General features: G+C 49.2%; 1 protein-coding gene across 1 annotated transcript in view; it reads left to right on the top strand.

Annotated features, from left to right (window-relative positions):
* Positions 1 to 1,603: 1,603 nt before the first annotated feature.
* The window catches only part of LOC135216360 (ribonuclease P protein subunit p40-like), a 123,002-nt gene continuing 113,448 nt past the window's right edge, over positions 1,604 to 11,157 (top strand). Inside the window, exon 1 of the mRNA XM_064251601.1 lies at positions 1,604 to 1,721. The gene's annotated coding sequence lies outside the window, so the exon portion shown is untranslated. The remainder of the gene's footprint in view (positions 1,722 to 11,157) is intronic.

The raw sequence follows: 11,157 nt of genomic DNA, 5'->3' as shown, positions 1-11,157 counted from the left end.
ATGGTATCAGAACGGATAGGGTATTGATACGTGCCAAAATTAGACCAGACGTGACGTTGATTGACAAAGTCAAGAATAAGTATCACTCATTTGATGTCGCAATACCATGGGACACCAGAGTTGAAGAGAAAGAGAGGGAAAAAAGGGATAAGTATCAAGATCTGAAATAGAACTAAGAAGGATATGGGATATGCCAGTGGAAATCGTACCTATAATCATAGGAGCACTAGGCACGATCCCAAGATCCCTGAAAAGGAATCTAGAAAAACTAGATGCTGAAGTAGCTCCAGGACTTATGCAGAAGAGTGTGATCCTAGAAACGGCGCACATAGTAAGAAAAGTGATGGACTCCTAGGAGGCAGGATGCAACCCGGAACCCCACACTATAAATGCCACCCAGTCGAATTGGAGTACTGTGATAGAACAAAATAAAATAAAATAAAATAAATAGAAATAAATAAATAATAATAATAATAATAATAATAATAATAATAATAATAATAATAATAATAATAATAATAATAAATAATAATAAATAATAATAAAAAAATAATAATAATTAATAATCAATAATAAAATAATTAATAATAATAATTAATACATGGCACATCGCTGTCTACAACCAAAAAGTAAAACAAAATAAAAATATATTAATGAAAACCTTCACATAACAAGCAATGTAAGACCGAATGTTTTCAAGGTGATCACAAGAATCATTATAAGCTTAATAATCTTTAATACGGAGTCTTAGATAAATACACTACGTAATGAGTGACATTTTGCATCAAACTGTGGATTTATGATGAACCAACTGACTGATTGTTTTGCAAGGAGTAAATGATACATGAAGGAAATATTATATACCCCACTGGACAAAAGAGAGTAAGTGTGCTCTTTCAACAATAGCAATGAACATATTAGCACTAATGCATATTGTTAAGAATTTCCTGGATGACTGTACTACATAAAACCAAACAGATGAACAAGAACAATTACGGGGGAGCTTTTACAAAACAATCTTTCACTGTTACTACTACTTTAGAGGGCGCACTGATATAATAATGAAACCTTAAGCATAAACCATGATAAGAAATAATAGTTGATAGTTTTGTGCAGAAGCCATGTCACACAAATAAAAAACTGGTTGCTTGATATACTTTTATTTACAGATCTACGGAAGGGGGAAATTGGAAATAGGAAAGAATTTATAGAAGAATAACAGCAAAACACAAACAGAGAAGGAATAATAGAACAAGTGAGCAATTTCAAAGGCATTAGGACTAGACTAGGCACACTAAGTTAAAAGGGGAAGGTACAAAATTACTGTGGTGATAAAAAAAAAAGAATATTTTGTTACTCTGCAGTACAGCGTATAACAAGATTGGAAAATTATATAGTTTTGTTTAGCGGCCATATCAGGAAAATAAAGAGGAACTGATAGTTGATATACATTTACTGACAGATCTGCTGCAGGGGGAATAGAAAATAGTTAAGAATTTACAAGAGAATTAAGTCTTTACAGAGAGAACAGGCTTAAAATAAACACAAGCAGAGGAATACAACGAGAAAGGGGAGCCATTCTAGAGTCAAATTCCGCCTACTACTACCACTACTACTCCTCCAGCGCGTGTGTCACGGGAAAGTCGCATTATTTTGAAGTTATTCACCTTAGGGGACGTATTTTGTACTACAAGAATATAGGAACACCCAGATTGATACAGGTACTGTATAATTTTAGATGCAAATCTCTTATTTACAAACTAACCTGGTGACAGGTTAAGCATTTTGACTACGAACTTTTTTTGCACTTCGGACTCTTACCTAGTTAGGTAGCTAGTACCTAGGAGTAGTACCTAGTAGGTACTAGGTAGGTATTTACCTAATTTTTCTGATGCTGAATGTGGGGAGAGGGTCCAAGTGGTGCAAAGCCCCCCTGCCAGGTCAGGGCATGGCACCCTAAGTGAACTTAAGAAAGGGCACCCTTAGTTATGTCTTCAGATTAGAGGGGCAAACCTCTCCCCCTTGGCCAGGTCAGGGCACAGCGCCCTAGGTTAGGTTAACTACCTAGGTAAGGTCTGGTTAGGTCATGCATGGCACCCTAGAAAAAGTTAAGGTATTTAGGGTGATCTAGGGTACCTATCCGCGACGGCCCAAACTATGGCAATTGCGGTTTTTCCATGCAGTTTTAGCTACCTCCTGAGCAAGAATTTAAAGTAATATTTATTCGGACGACTGTAATTAACCCCCAGGGGCCAGTACTAGGGTAAATCACCACAGCAGGCCAAACAGGCCACCTACAATCAACGCTTGCCACCCTCCGAAAAAGTACATTATAACGCGTCCTGACACCGGAGATGGGCATCAGTCGCGACTTGTTGTTGGTGAGAAACGGAGCTAAAGACCTCTACTCTCCTTTCGAAGTAAGTATTTTCTCCAAAGTTAGAAATTAAGGCCAAATTTTAAGATTTAAACAGAGGGTACTGAAAACGGTCTCAAACGTAGTGCAAATCTCACCAAAACAAAACGTTCAACATTTTTACTTACAACTCGAGGTATTAGAAGATTGACGCCATCTTGATGTTTACGGAGTCGCTTGTGTCAATAAACTAACCATTTCCTGTGATAAATCCGCACACCACTTGTGCCCACAGACGCTGGGGCACTTTTATCACAACAAACGGAAAACTTTTCCTCACCGAGTAAACAACTGTTTTGTAGAAGAAGACGACGAAGCGTGCACTTCAATAATTTTTTAAATAAATAGTAAAACTTCAATATTTTACATATTTATGATGATTAATTTGAAAATATTCGTTATTGAAAAAGTAACTCGATTCTGACTCAAATTTAAGTAATTATTTTTTGGAATTTGAACGTTCTTTCAAGTCCTGTATTATGACGTCACGACATCTTGACTTTCGTACCTATTGTAAATAATTGCTTTACTCAACTGTCTTGCAGAACAGTTTACCAGTTATTCATGCAGATTATCAGCTCTTCATGTAATTGGTATAATCGTAATGCGCATATATATCTTTATTATTTACTTTTTGGATATATGAAGATGTTTTACTGCCGGATTATCGCCGTAGTGTGACGCAATCGTTTTCGGTCGATGCACCTCGTTTTGCGCACCATAAGAAATTATGGGGCCGAATTTGCAATGACCAGAAAGTCGTTAAAAGAGGAAAGTTAGCATTGAGGGGCATATGTTTTGATTGAGAAAAATACAAATTTATTCAATAGCTTTTTTGTAAAAAAATACTTGATTACAAAAAACTTGATTGACAACTAAGCAGCATACCTACTATGGGTTTCAGAGACAGTGCAAGCACGTTTTTGGGAAAATACCTATTTCTGTAACGAACACTCGTATCAGAGCGAGATTTTTGTATAGTGCATTACACCCAGTGCCGTAATTTATAAGGGTATCGTGAATCACTAATCGTAAAGAATAACGACACTTGTCCTTGTACCAAGAGACAAAAACTCCATTATGCAGAAATGGATACGAACACGCGTATAAAGCTCCACCTACCCTCCCCCCCCCCTCCACCACCGCCACCCCTTCCTCTTGTTCCTTCGCCTTCCTTTCTCTCTCTCTCTCTCCTCATCTCTCTCATCTCTCTCTCTCTCTCTGTTTTGCCATTCGATATGTGTTGACCCTCCAAACTGGGTATAAGACTACACACAAAACGTTGAAATTGGTGAAATTAGGCTATGTATTGGAAGTATATATACATAATTATTAAAGCAATTTTATCATTATTGCATTACTATGACAAATAGAATTCATGGAAACTGTTTATAATAATGAAACAGCGTATGTGTGAAGCCTCCACTAATGTGGCAACGATGATTTTGCCATTCTTAGCATGCAAACATTAAAGCATGCAAACATTAAAGGTTACATTTATTTCTGGCATACGGTTATTATAGTTTCATTTCAAAATACTAAATATAGACTGAAATCTATTAAAAGTGCTAGCAAAAAAACAAAAAAGCAAAAAAAAAACAAAAAAATGTATATAATTCTCTTCTCCGTAGTCGTTCCTCTATGGTTTTCGGCAGCCAGATGTACGAAAACGTTAGAAAAATTTGATTGTATCTACTTTAGAAATATCTGTAATTTTTCGGGGTAATTTGGTTGCAAAAAAGGGATAATATACATGAATTAAATTAAAATTTTTAAATAACAAAGTAAATTTAAACTAAATAACGAGTAAAGTAAACAATTTAGGGAATAAAACTTTGCAGTTTCATCGTCTGCTGTTCGTAACTGTGTTTGTGGGCGCGCGCGTAGGAACCAGCAACAGTAACGGGTTTAAAGTGCAATGTGGAGTGAACTGAGCCACCAAAATGTGTATAATAACAATCAAATAAGCACTGTGGAGTTTCAGTTGTGATGGCAGTAAGGATAAAAACCGCCGATTACAAGGTAAGAATGAATTCAGTTCAAACCATAACCCCGGGAATAACAAGTTGTTCCGATACGTAATACAAACCATCGGTCCTTTAACAATAGGAAGTAGCTAGCGGCAGCTGGAACGGTCGTAAGCTTCGAACAAGGGGAGAACGGTAGTTAACTGCTTGTCCGATCGTCGCGCGCCGCGCGACTGGGAGGTAAACAAATCACTTTTGCTTTCGGCCGTGTGTGGATAGGACGTGCTCGTCATCGCTCTGCCCGCTTTGTCGTTTGCTTTGAGTATCTGCCCTCTTTTTCCTTAGTGTGATTGAGAGTATTTGTTGTAAGTACTTTGCATTTCTTTTGTTCATTAATGATGAGTGATCAAGAAATGGAGGATTTAGATTTTCGCCGCCGCCCCCAGTCGCCCGTAGAGTGTGTCCCGGGCTGGAGGGGCGTAGATGCGGCGGATTCAGATCATTTGTGGATGTGGATCCACACGAGGTTTGTACTCGTTGTCGGGGGCGAGAGTGCTCCCGCAACGAGCCATGTGTAACTTGTATGCATTGGTCCGAGGCGCATGGGTTCTGTTACGAGGGCAGGAAGAGACTTAGGCCGCCCAAGAAGTCATCGGAAAGTCCAGTGACTCCTTTGGTAACGGACACTTCGTCCTCTTTCCTGCCCCGGCCGGCCCCCAACGTTTCGCGCCTTCCCCTGCGGGGGGGGTAGCGGAGTCCTTCTCCTCTCTCGATCCGTCGAGTGTGGAGGAGGGCGCCCGCTACCCGGACGTCCAGTTGTACTCGGGGTCTTCCGTCCGCTCTGGGTGGGGTTCTTCTCCCCCCAAGCGTGAGGAAACCCCTCTAACTAACCCGACTGTTGCTTCCGCAGGTGTGCCATCAGCGAAGGGACGACCTGGGACAGGTGTGGGAGTCGCTGGGACTGCAGGGAGTGCCTAGCATACAGGGGTTGATTCAGCGGTGGCTGGTGTAGGCCAGTGGTCCACTCATGGTTAAGCGTAACCACTTATTACACTACAATTTCTACACCAAGCATATGAGATGCCACCGCACTTGGTGTACACACCACATGTAATGTCGGTAACACCCACGGCTGCAATTCAAAAACCGATTGCTGCCGTACCAAAGAGGACGGTGCCACCGCCACCTGGGTTCTTTGTATTGCCGACCCCGGACTTCCGCTGCCCCAAGAGTACCCCCTGGACCTGCCGCCAGTGCCGAGGATGACGGTAGCTGCCGACAGGACGCCTGGGCTCTCCTGTGGTACCTGCCGTGCCTTGCCGTACCTGTTGCTGTCCCTGCTGCTCATTCCCTTTCAGATGATGTTCCTGCTGTTCCTGCTGTTCCCGGACCTTTCCTGTTGTTCCTGCTGTTTGGTGGTGCTGTCAGTCTCAGGTCCTTTCGGACAGGTGCAGTCGGGCCTGTTGCTTCGGCAACTGCCCCACCCCGGCTCCCTCCTGGATGGAAGACCTGACGTCTGTCCTGCGGAGCCTGCGAAGAAGAAGAGAAGAGAAAGAAGGTGTCGTCGTCGTTCTTTCGGTCGTTTCTGCTTGCTCCTCTCCTTCCCCTTCGACTTCTAAGGCTAAACAGCCGAAGAAGAAGAAGGCTGCCGTCCACCTCCCCCCCTAAGAAGACTCCTTCGGGATCTTCTAAGGGCCCGGCTCGCTCAGGCGAGTCGGGGAGCTCTTCTGCTGGTCCTCCTGTTCCTTCGGGAACGGAAAGGGGCCCGTCTCTTCTTCTGCAAAGAAGAAGACGACGGGGACCAGAGGTGCACCAGCCTCGGCTGGTGCGTCCTCACCTGGTGCTAGCGGTTCTGCCGCTAAACCAGGTTCCGTCTCGGCCGCTTCTCGTTCGCGAGAAGTACCGAGTGGACGCTCTTCCACGGGAGACCGTCCAGCCAAAGTTTTGACGTCCGAGCTCGCTCGCCGTCAAGACAGCGGCGCGGAGGAGCAGAAGACTGGCGAGAGTCGTGCACACGACTTCTTGGCCAGGCCAGTGGACGCTCTCGCAGCGATCAACTGGCTTGCTCGGGCTGACGTGACGGTCGCTGACCAGCCACGGGTTGAGGCGAGGAAGGAGTCCCCGCGGCCGCCGGTACCAGCCACGGCTGGTACCCAGCGGCTCGACGCGCCTCGAGGACGCTGGCCGGTCTCGACGCGACAGAGAGCCTAGCAGGTCACCGTCCGCCGCTCCCGATGGGACCGGGCGGAGACGGTGACCAGCGGCAGCTCGCCTGACGCTAGAGATCGGTCTCGACGTTCTCAGCCGAGCCTATCGCGCCCCAGGCGAGCGGCAAGGCTAGGCCTGCTGCTCGATCGCCACCGGAGGGTTGACGATCAGCAGCAGCCCTCCACGCACGCTGGTCCTGCCAGCGAGCGAGGGGGGAGCGTCAGGTCTGCCTCTCCCATACCTTCAACCTCCTCGGGCTATACCGGGAGGAGCGAGGTACCGAGGAGTGATCACGAGAGGTGCGCCGCTCGTGACCCGGCTATGACGCCGTATGGCTCAGGCACGGTTTTAGGACCGACCAGAACATACGCGCAAGTAGTTGGAGGCGACCGTCAGGGGTCTGTCGCTGTTCCTCCTTCCGAAGGAGGAGTATCGCGGGACCTGCTCTTGCTGGAGGGACTGGACGGTCCTACTCCACAAGACGCAGTAACTCCCGAGATACAGAGGAACTTTGCAGAAGTCATTAAGCTGATTCGTCAGCATAATGACCTCGCGGCAAGGATCGCCGCTACCACCGGCAGAGCCACGTCCCGGCTCGAATCATTTTGGGGTCCCAAGAGGGAACCCAAAATGATGGTGGGGGGTTACCGCGATCAGAGCTTGCAGACTCAGTCCTGGATCAGGTGGAGAATCTCGTCTCAGGACGGGAGGACTCGCTAAAATCCGGACGGTCTTCGAAGCTGCTTCCTCCCCCTCTACAGCGGCAGAGGCGATTCTACGTGCCTTCGGAAGACCCGATACTGCCGAAACAGGTTAACCCGGAGTTAGCGAGGCTGACTCCAGGTGTGTCCCTGCAGCAGCTCCTGTCGGAGAACCTATGGTTCTCGCAGCAGGAGGCACTTGCCCTGGAATCTACCGCTATGGCAGCATTCCAGGCAGTTTCCTGGTTGGATTTGTGGTCCCTCACAATATCCAAAGTAGCGGCCGGCTCCGGGAGTTCTGCTCTCGAAGACGACGCTTCTTTTAGGAGACTGTGCCAGTCTGGAGGAAGAGCGATCTCTTACCTCGCCCATCAGACTGCTAACCTGTGGGCCAACTTGGTTCTTCGACGTAGGGACGCAGTCCTTACCCTGAGTGAACCAAGGGGGTCCGGGCGAGGCGGCACTCGGGCTTCGAAAATGGACCCATTAGGAGCTTTCCCCAGCTCTCTTTCCCGGAGAGATGGTGGACGCTGCGGTGGAAAGGCGGCGCACTGACGACAGTGACCGCTTAGTTCACCAGGCAGTCTCGAAGGTTACTGGGCAATCTCGAGCGACTGCGGCCAAACCAAAGAGCTTGGCTAGCGCTTCCACGGCGGCGAAGACGGTGCACCGTCCAAGCCCCGTGTGAAGACTCCTGCTGTTTCAACTTCTGCTAGAGGAGGCCGTAACCAGCCCTCCTCCCAACCCTCCTTTCCCCGAGGAGGTGGTGGAAAGAAGTCGAAACGAGGAGGGGAAACGCTAGGGACGGCGTTCCCCCTCACCTGCTGCCAGGAAGTGGGGGGTGCCTGGCGAGCCATTGGGCGACTTTGGCAGCGCTACGGCGCCGAGAACTGGATAGTAGAACGTCCTTCGGGAGGGTACTCTACTACCCTTCGAGTCTCGGCCCCCCCTCATCTCCAAACCGGTCCATCTACAGACCTATGTCCGGGGATCAGCAAAGGACAACGCTCTTCGACAGAGATCAAGACCATGCTGGCGAAACGAGCTGTAGAAATCGTGGAGGACCAGTCACCGGGCTTTTACAGCCGCCTCTTCCTAGTGGAGAAGGCATCGGGGGGCTGGCGTCCGGTGATAGACCTCTCTCCCCTCCCCCCTGAACCGCTTCGTTCGCACGACGCGGTTCACGAGGTGGAGTCGGCACGCTCGGTGCTCGACTCGATCAGGGGGAACGATTTCATGCTTTCAGTGGACTTGAAGGACGCGTATTTTCAAATACCCATCCATCAGTCCTCCAGAAAGTACCTCCGCTTCATCTTCGACGGGACGGTGTACCAATTCAGGGCACTTTGTTTCAGTCTCTCAACCGCCCCCCCCACAGGTGTTCACGCGAGTGTTCACTCTGGTGTCAGCTTGGGCCCATTCGCACGGGATACGTCTTCTGAGGTATCTCGACGATTGGCTAGTCCTGGCGCTCCCGCTCGCAGTTGCTACAGGACAGAGATCGACTCCTCAAGTTTTGTCGCGATCTGGGGATCGTTGATAAACTACGAGAAGTCCGATCTCGAACCCAAGCAGAAGATGAAGTACCTGGGTATGCCTGATAGACACGGTAGCAGGGCAGGTCTTTCCCGCAGACTTGCGTATCAGCAAATTCAGGGAGGCAGCCGGCCGGTTCCTGTCACGGCAGGAACAGGCAGCACAGCAATGGCAAGTCGTGATTGGCCATCTGTCGTCACTCGAGAAGTTAGTCCCTCACGGGCGTCTTCACCTGCGGTCTCTCCAGTGGAGGCTAAGGGAGAGTTGGTCTCAGGCCAAGGATCCTCCTTACTTTCCCGTGGCTATCACGGACAAGGTGAGGCAGGACCTAGCCTGGTGGCTCGACGACAAGAACCTCTTAAGAGGAGTGCCCATACGCACTCCCCCCCCGGAGATGCTTCTGTTCTCAGACGCATCGACCGAGGGATGGGGCGCACACCTGGAGGAGTTGCTGACTGCAGGTGTGTGGGACCATCACGAAAAGCACCTTCACATCAATGTCCTGGAACTCAAGGCGGCGTTCAACGCTCTCCGAGAGTTTCAGGACCGCTTGGTGGGACACTCAGTGGTGTTGATGTTGCGACAACACCACAGTAGTGGCATATGTCAACAAGCAGGGGGGGCTAGTGTCTCTTTTCCGCTCCATCAGTTGACGGTGCAGGTGCACGAGTGGGCCACGGCTCACTCGATAGAGCTGTCAGCACGCTACATTCCAGGCAAGAGGAATGTAGTAGCGGACAAGCTCAGCCGTCGGGATCAGGTGATAGGGACGAATGGTCTCTACACCAAGACGTGGCGGAAAGGCTCTTCAACCTGTGGGGGCGGGGACCGGTCGTAGACCTGTTCGCCACCCGGCACAACAGAAAACTTCAGGTTTTCTTTTCAGCCGTGCCGGACCCATGGGCAGCTGCAGAGGACGCTCTCCAACACCCCTGGGACAACCTCTTCGCCTACGCCTTTCTCCCTTCTGTCTGATTCGGAAAAGTGATCAGTCGAGCGCTGGTCACTCCCAATCTCAGAAATGATCCTGGTGGCTCCCAAACGGCCCCAAGCCGTTTGGTATCCGGACCTGCTGGCTCTTCTTGCGGACGCACCGAGAGAGCTACCCAGTTTGGCACAAACCTTCTAGCCCAGCCACACGTAGAACGGTACCACCTAGCAGTCCAGTCCCCTTCAACTTCACGGCTGGCTGTTATCCACCATCTCTTGCGAACGAGAGGCTTTTTCTCGTAGCGCAGCAACAGAGATGGCTGGACACGTCCGACAGTCCTCTGCAGCTGTGTACCAGGGGAAGTGTGGGCCGTCTTCTGTGGTTGTGTCGTAGACAGGGTCTGTCTCCTCTCAGAGCCACTCTTCAGCAGGTAGCGGATTTCCTCGTGTTTCTTCGCCGAGAGAAGCTCCTCTCAGTACCCACAGTTAAAGGATATAGAGCCGCCCTGGCTCTCGTCCTAAAACTGAGGGGACTGGACATCTCGAATTCGTTCGAGATCTCCTTGCTAATGAGGAGCTTCGAAAGGTCTTGCCCACCCAGGAACTCAGGCCCCTGCGTGGGATGTGACTCTCGTCCTTGGAGGAGTTTTGACTCGAAGACCCTTCGAGCCACTCCGAGAGTCGTCAGACAGGGATCTGACCCTCAAGACCCTCTTCTTGCTGGCCCTGGCATCGGCGAAGAGAGTAGGGGAACTACATGGTCTTTTCTTATGATGTTAAACACACCAGAGGCTGGGGATCCGTGACGCTCGATTTCGTCCCGAACTTCGTAGCCAAGACTCAGAATCCGTTCGATCCCTGACGACAGGTTCGAGTCTTTCAACGATCCCCTCCCTTCTGGACTTCACCGATAACGATGCGGATGAGATGCTGCTTTGTCCTCCGTGAGGGCGCTACGGCGCTATCTGAAGAAGAACTCGACACCTCAGGCCTGAGTGTCGACGCCTCTCGCTTAGCACTGGGGTTACCAAGAAAGAAGTTTCCAAGAACACGCTTTCTTTCTGGCTGCGTGAGGTGATCAGGAGAGCGTACGAGGCTGATGGTAGCGACGACATCCGTACGCTCCGACCGAGAGCCCACGAAGTCAGAGGTATCGGACCCTCCTTAGCGTTCCGTAAGAACTTCTCCGTGGCGCAGGTCCTGAAGGCAGGTGTCTGGGCCAACCAGACCACCTTCACGTCCTTCTACCTTCGGGATATTGCCCACAAGTCCTTGGATACTTTTTCCTTGGGACCTGTGGTGGCTGCTCAACACGTTGTGTAAGCTTACCCAGCACCCGAGCAGGCAGAACAGCCATCGATTCCTGGTATGACTGGGAGAATGAATGTGCGAATGAGAG

Source organism: Macrobrachium nipponense, chromosome 6 (assembly GCF_015104395.2).
Source record: "Macrobrachium nipponense isolate FS-2020 chromosome 6, ASM1510439v2, whole genome shotgun sequence".
Classification (NCBI taxonomy): Eukaryota; Metazoa; Arthropoda; class Malacostraca; order Decapoda; family Palaemonidae; genus Macrobrachium; species Macrobrachium nipponense.
This window is presented reverse-complemented; position numbering and strand designations above follow the sequence as displayed.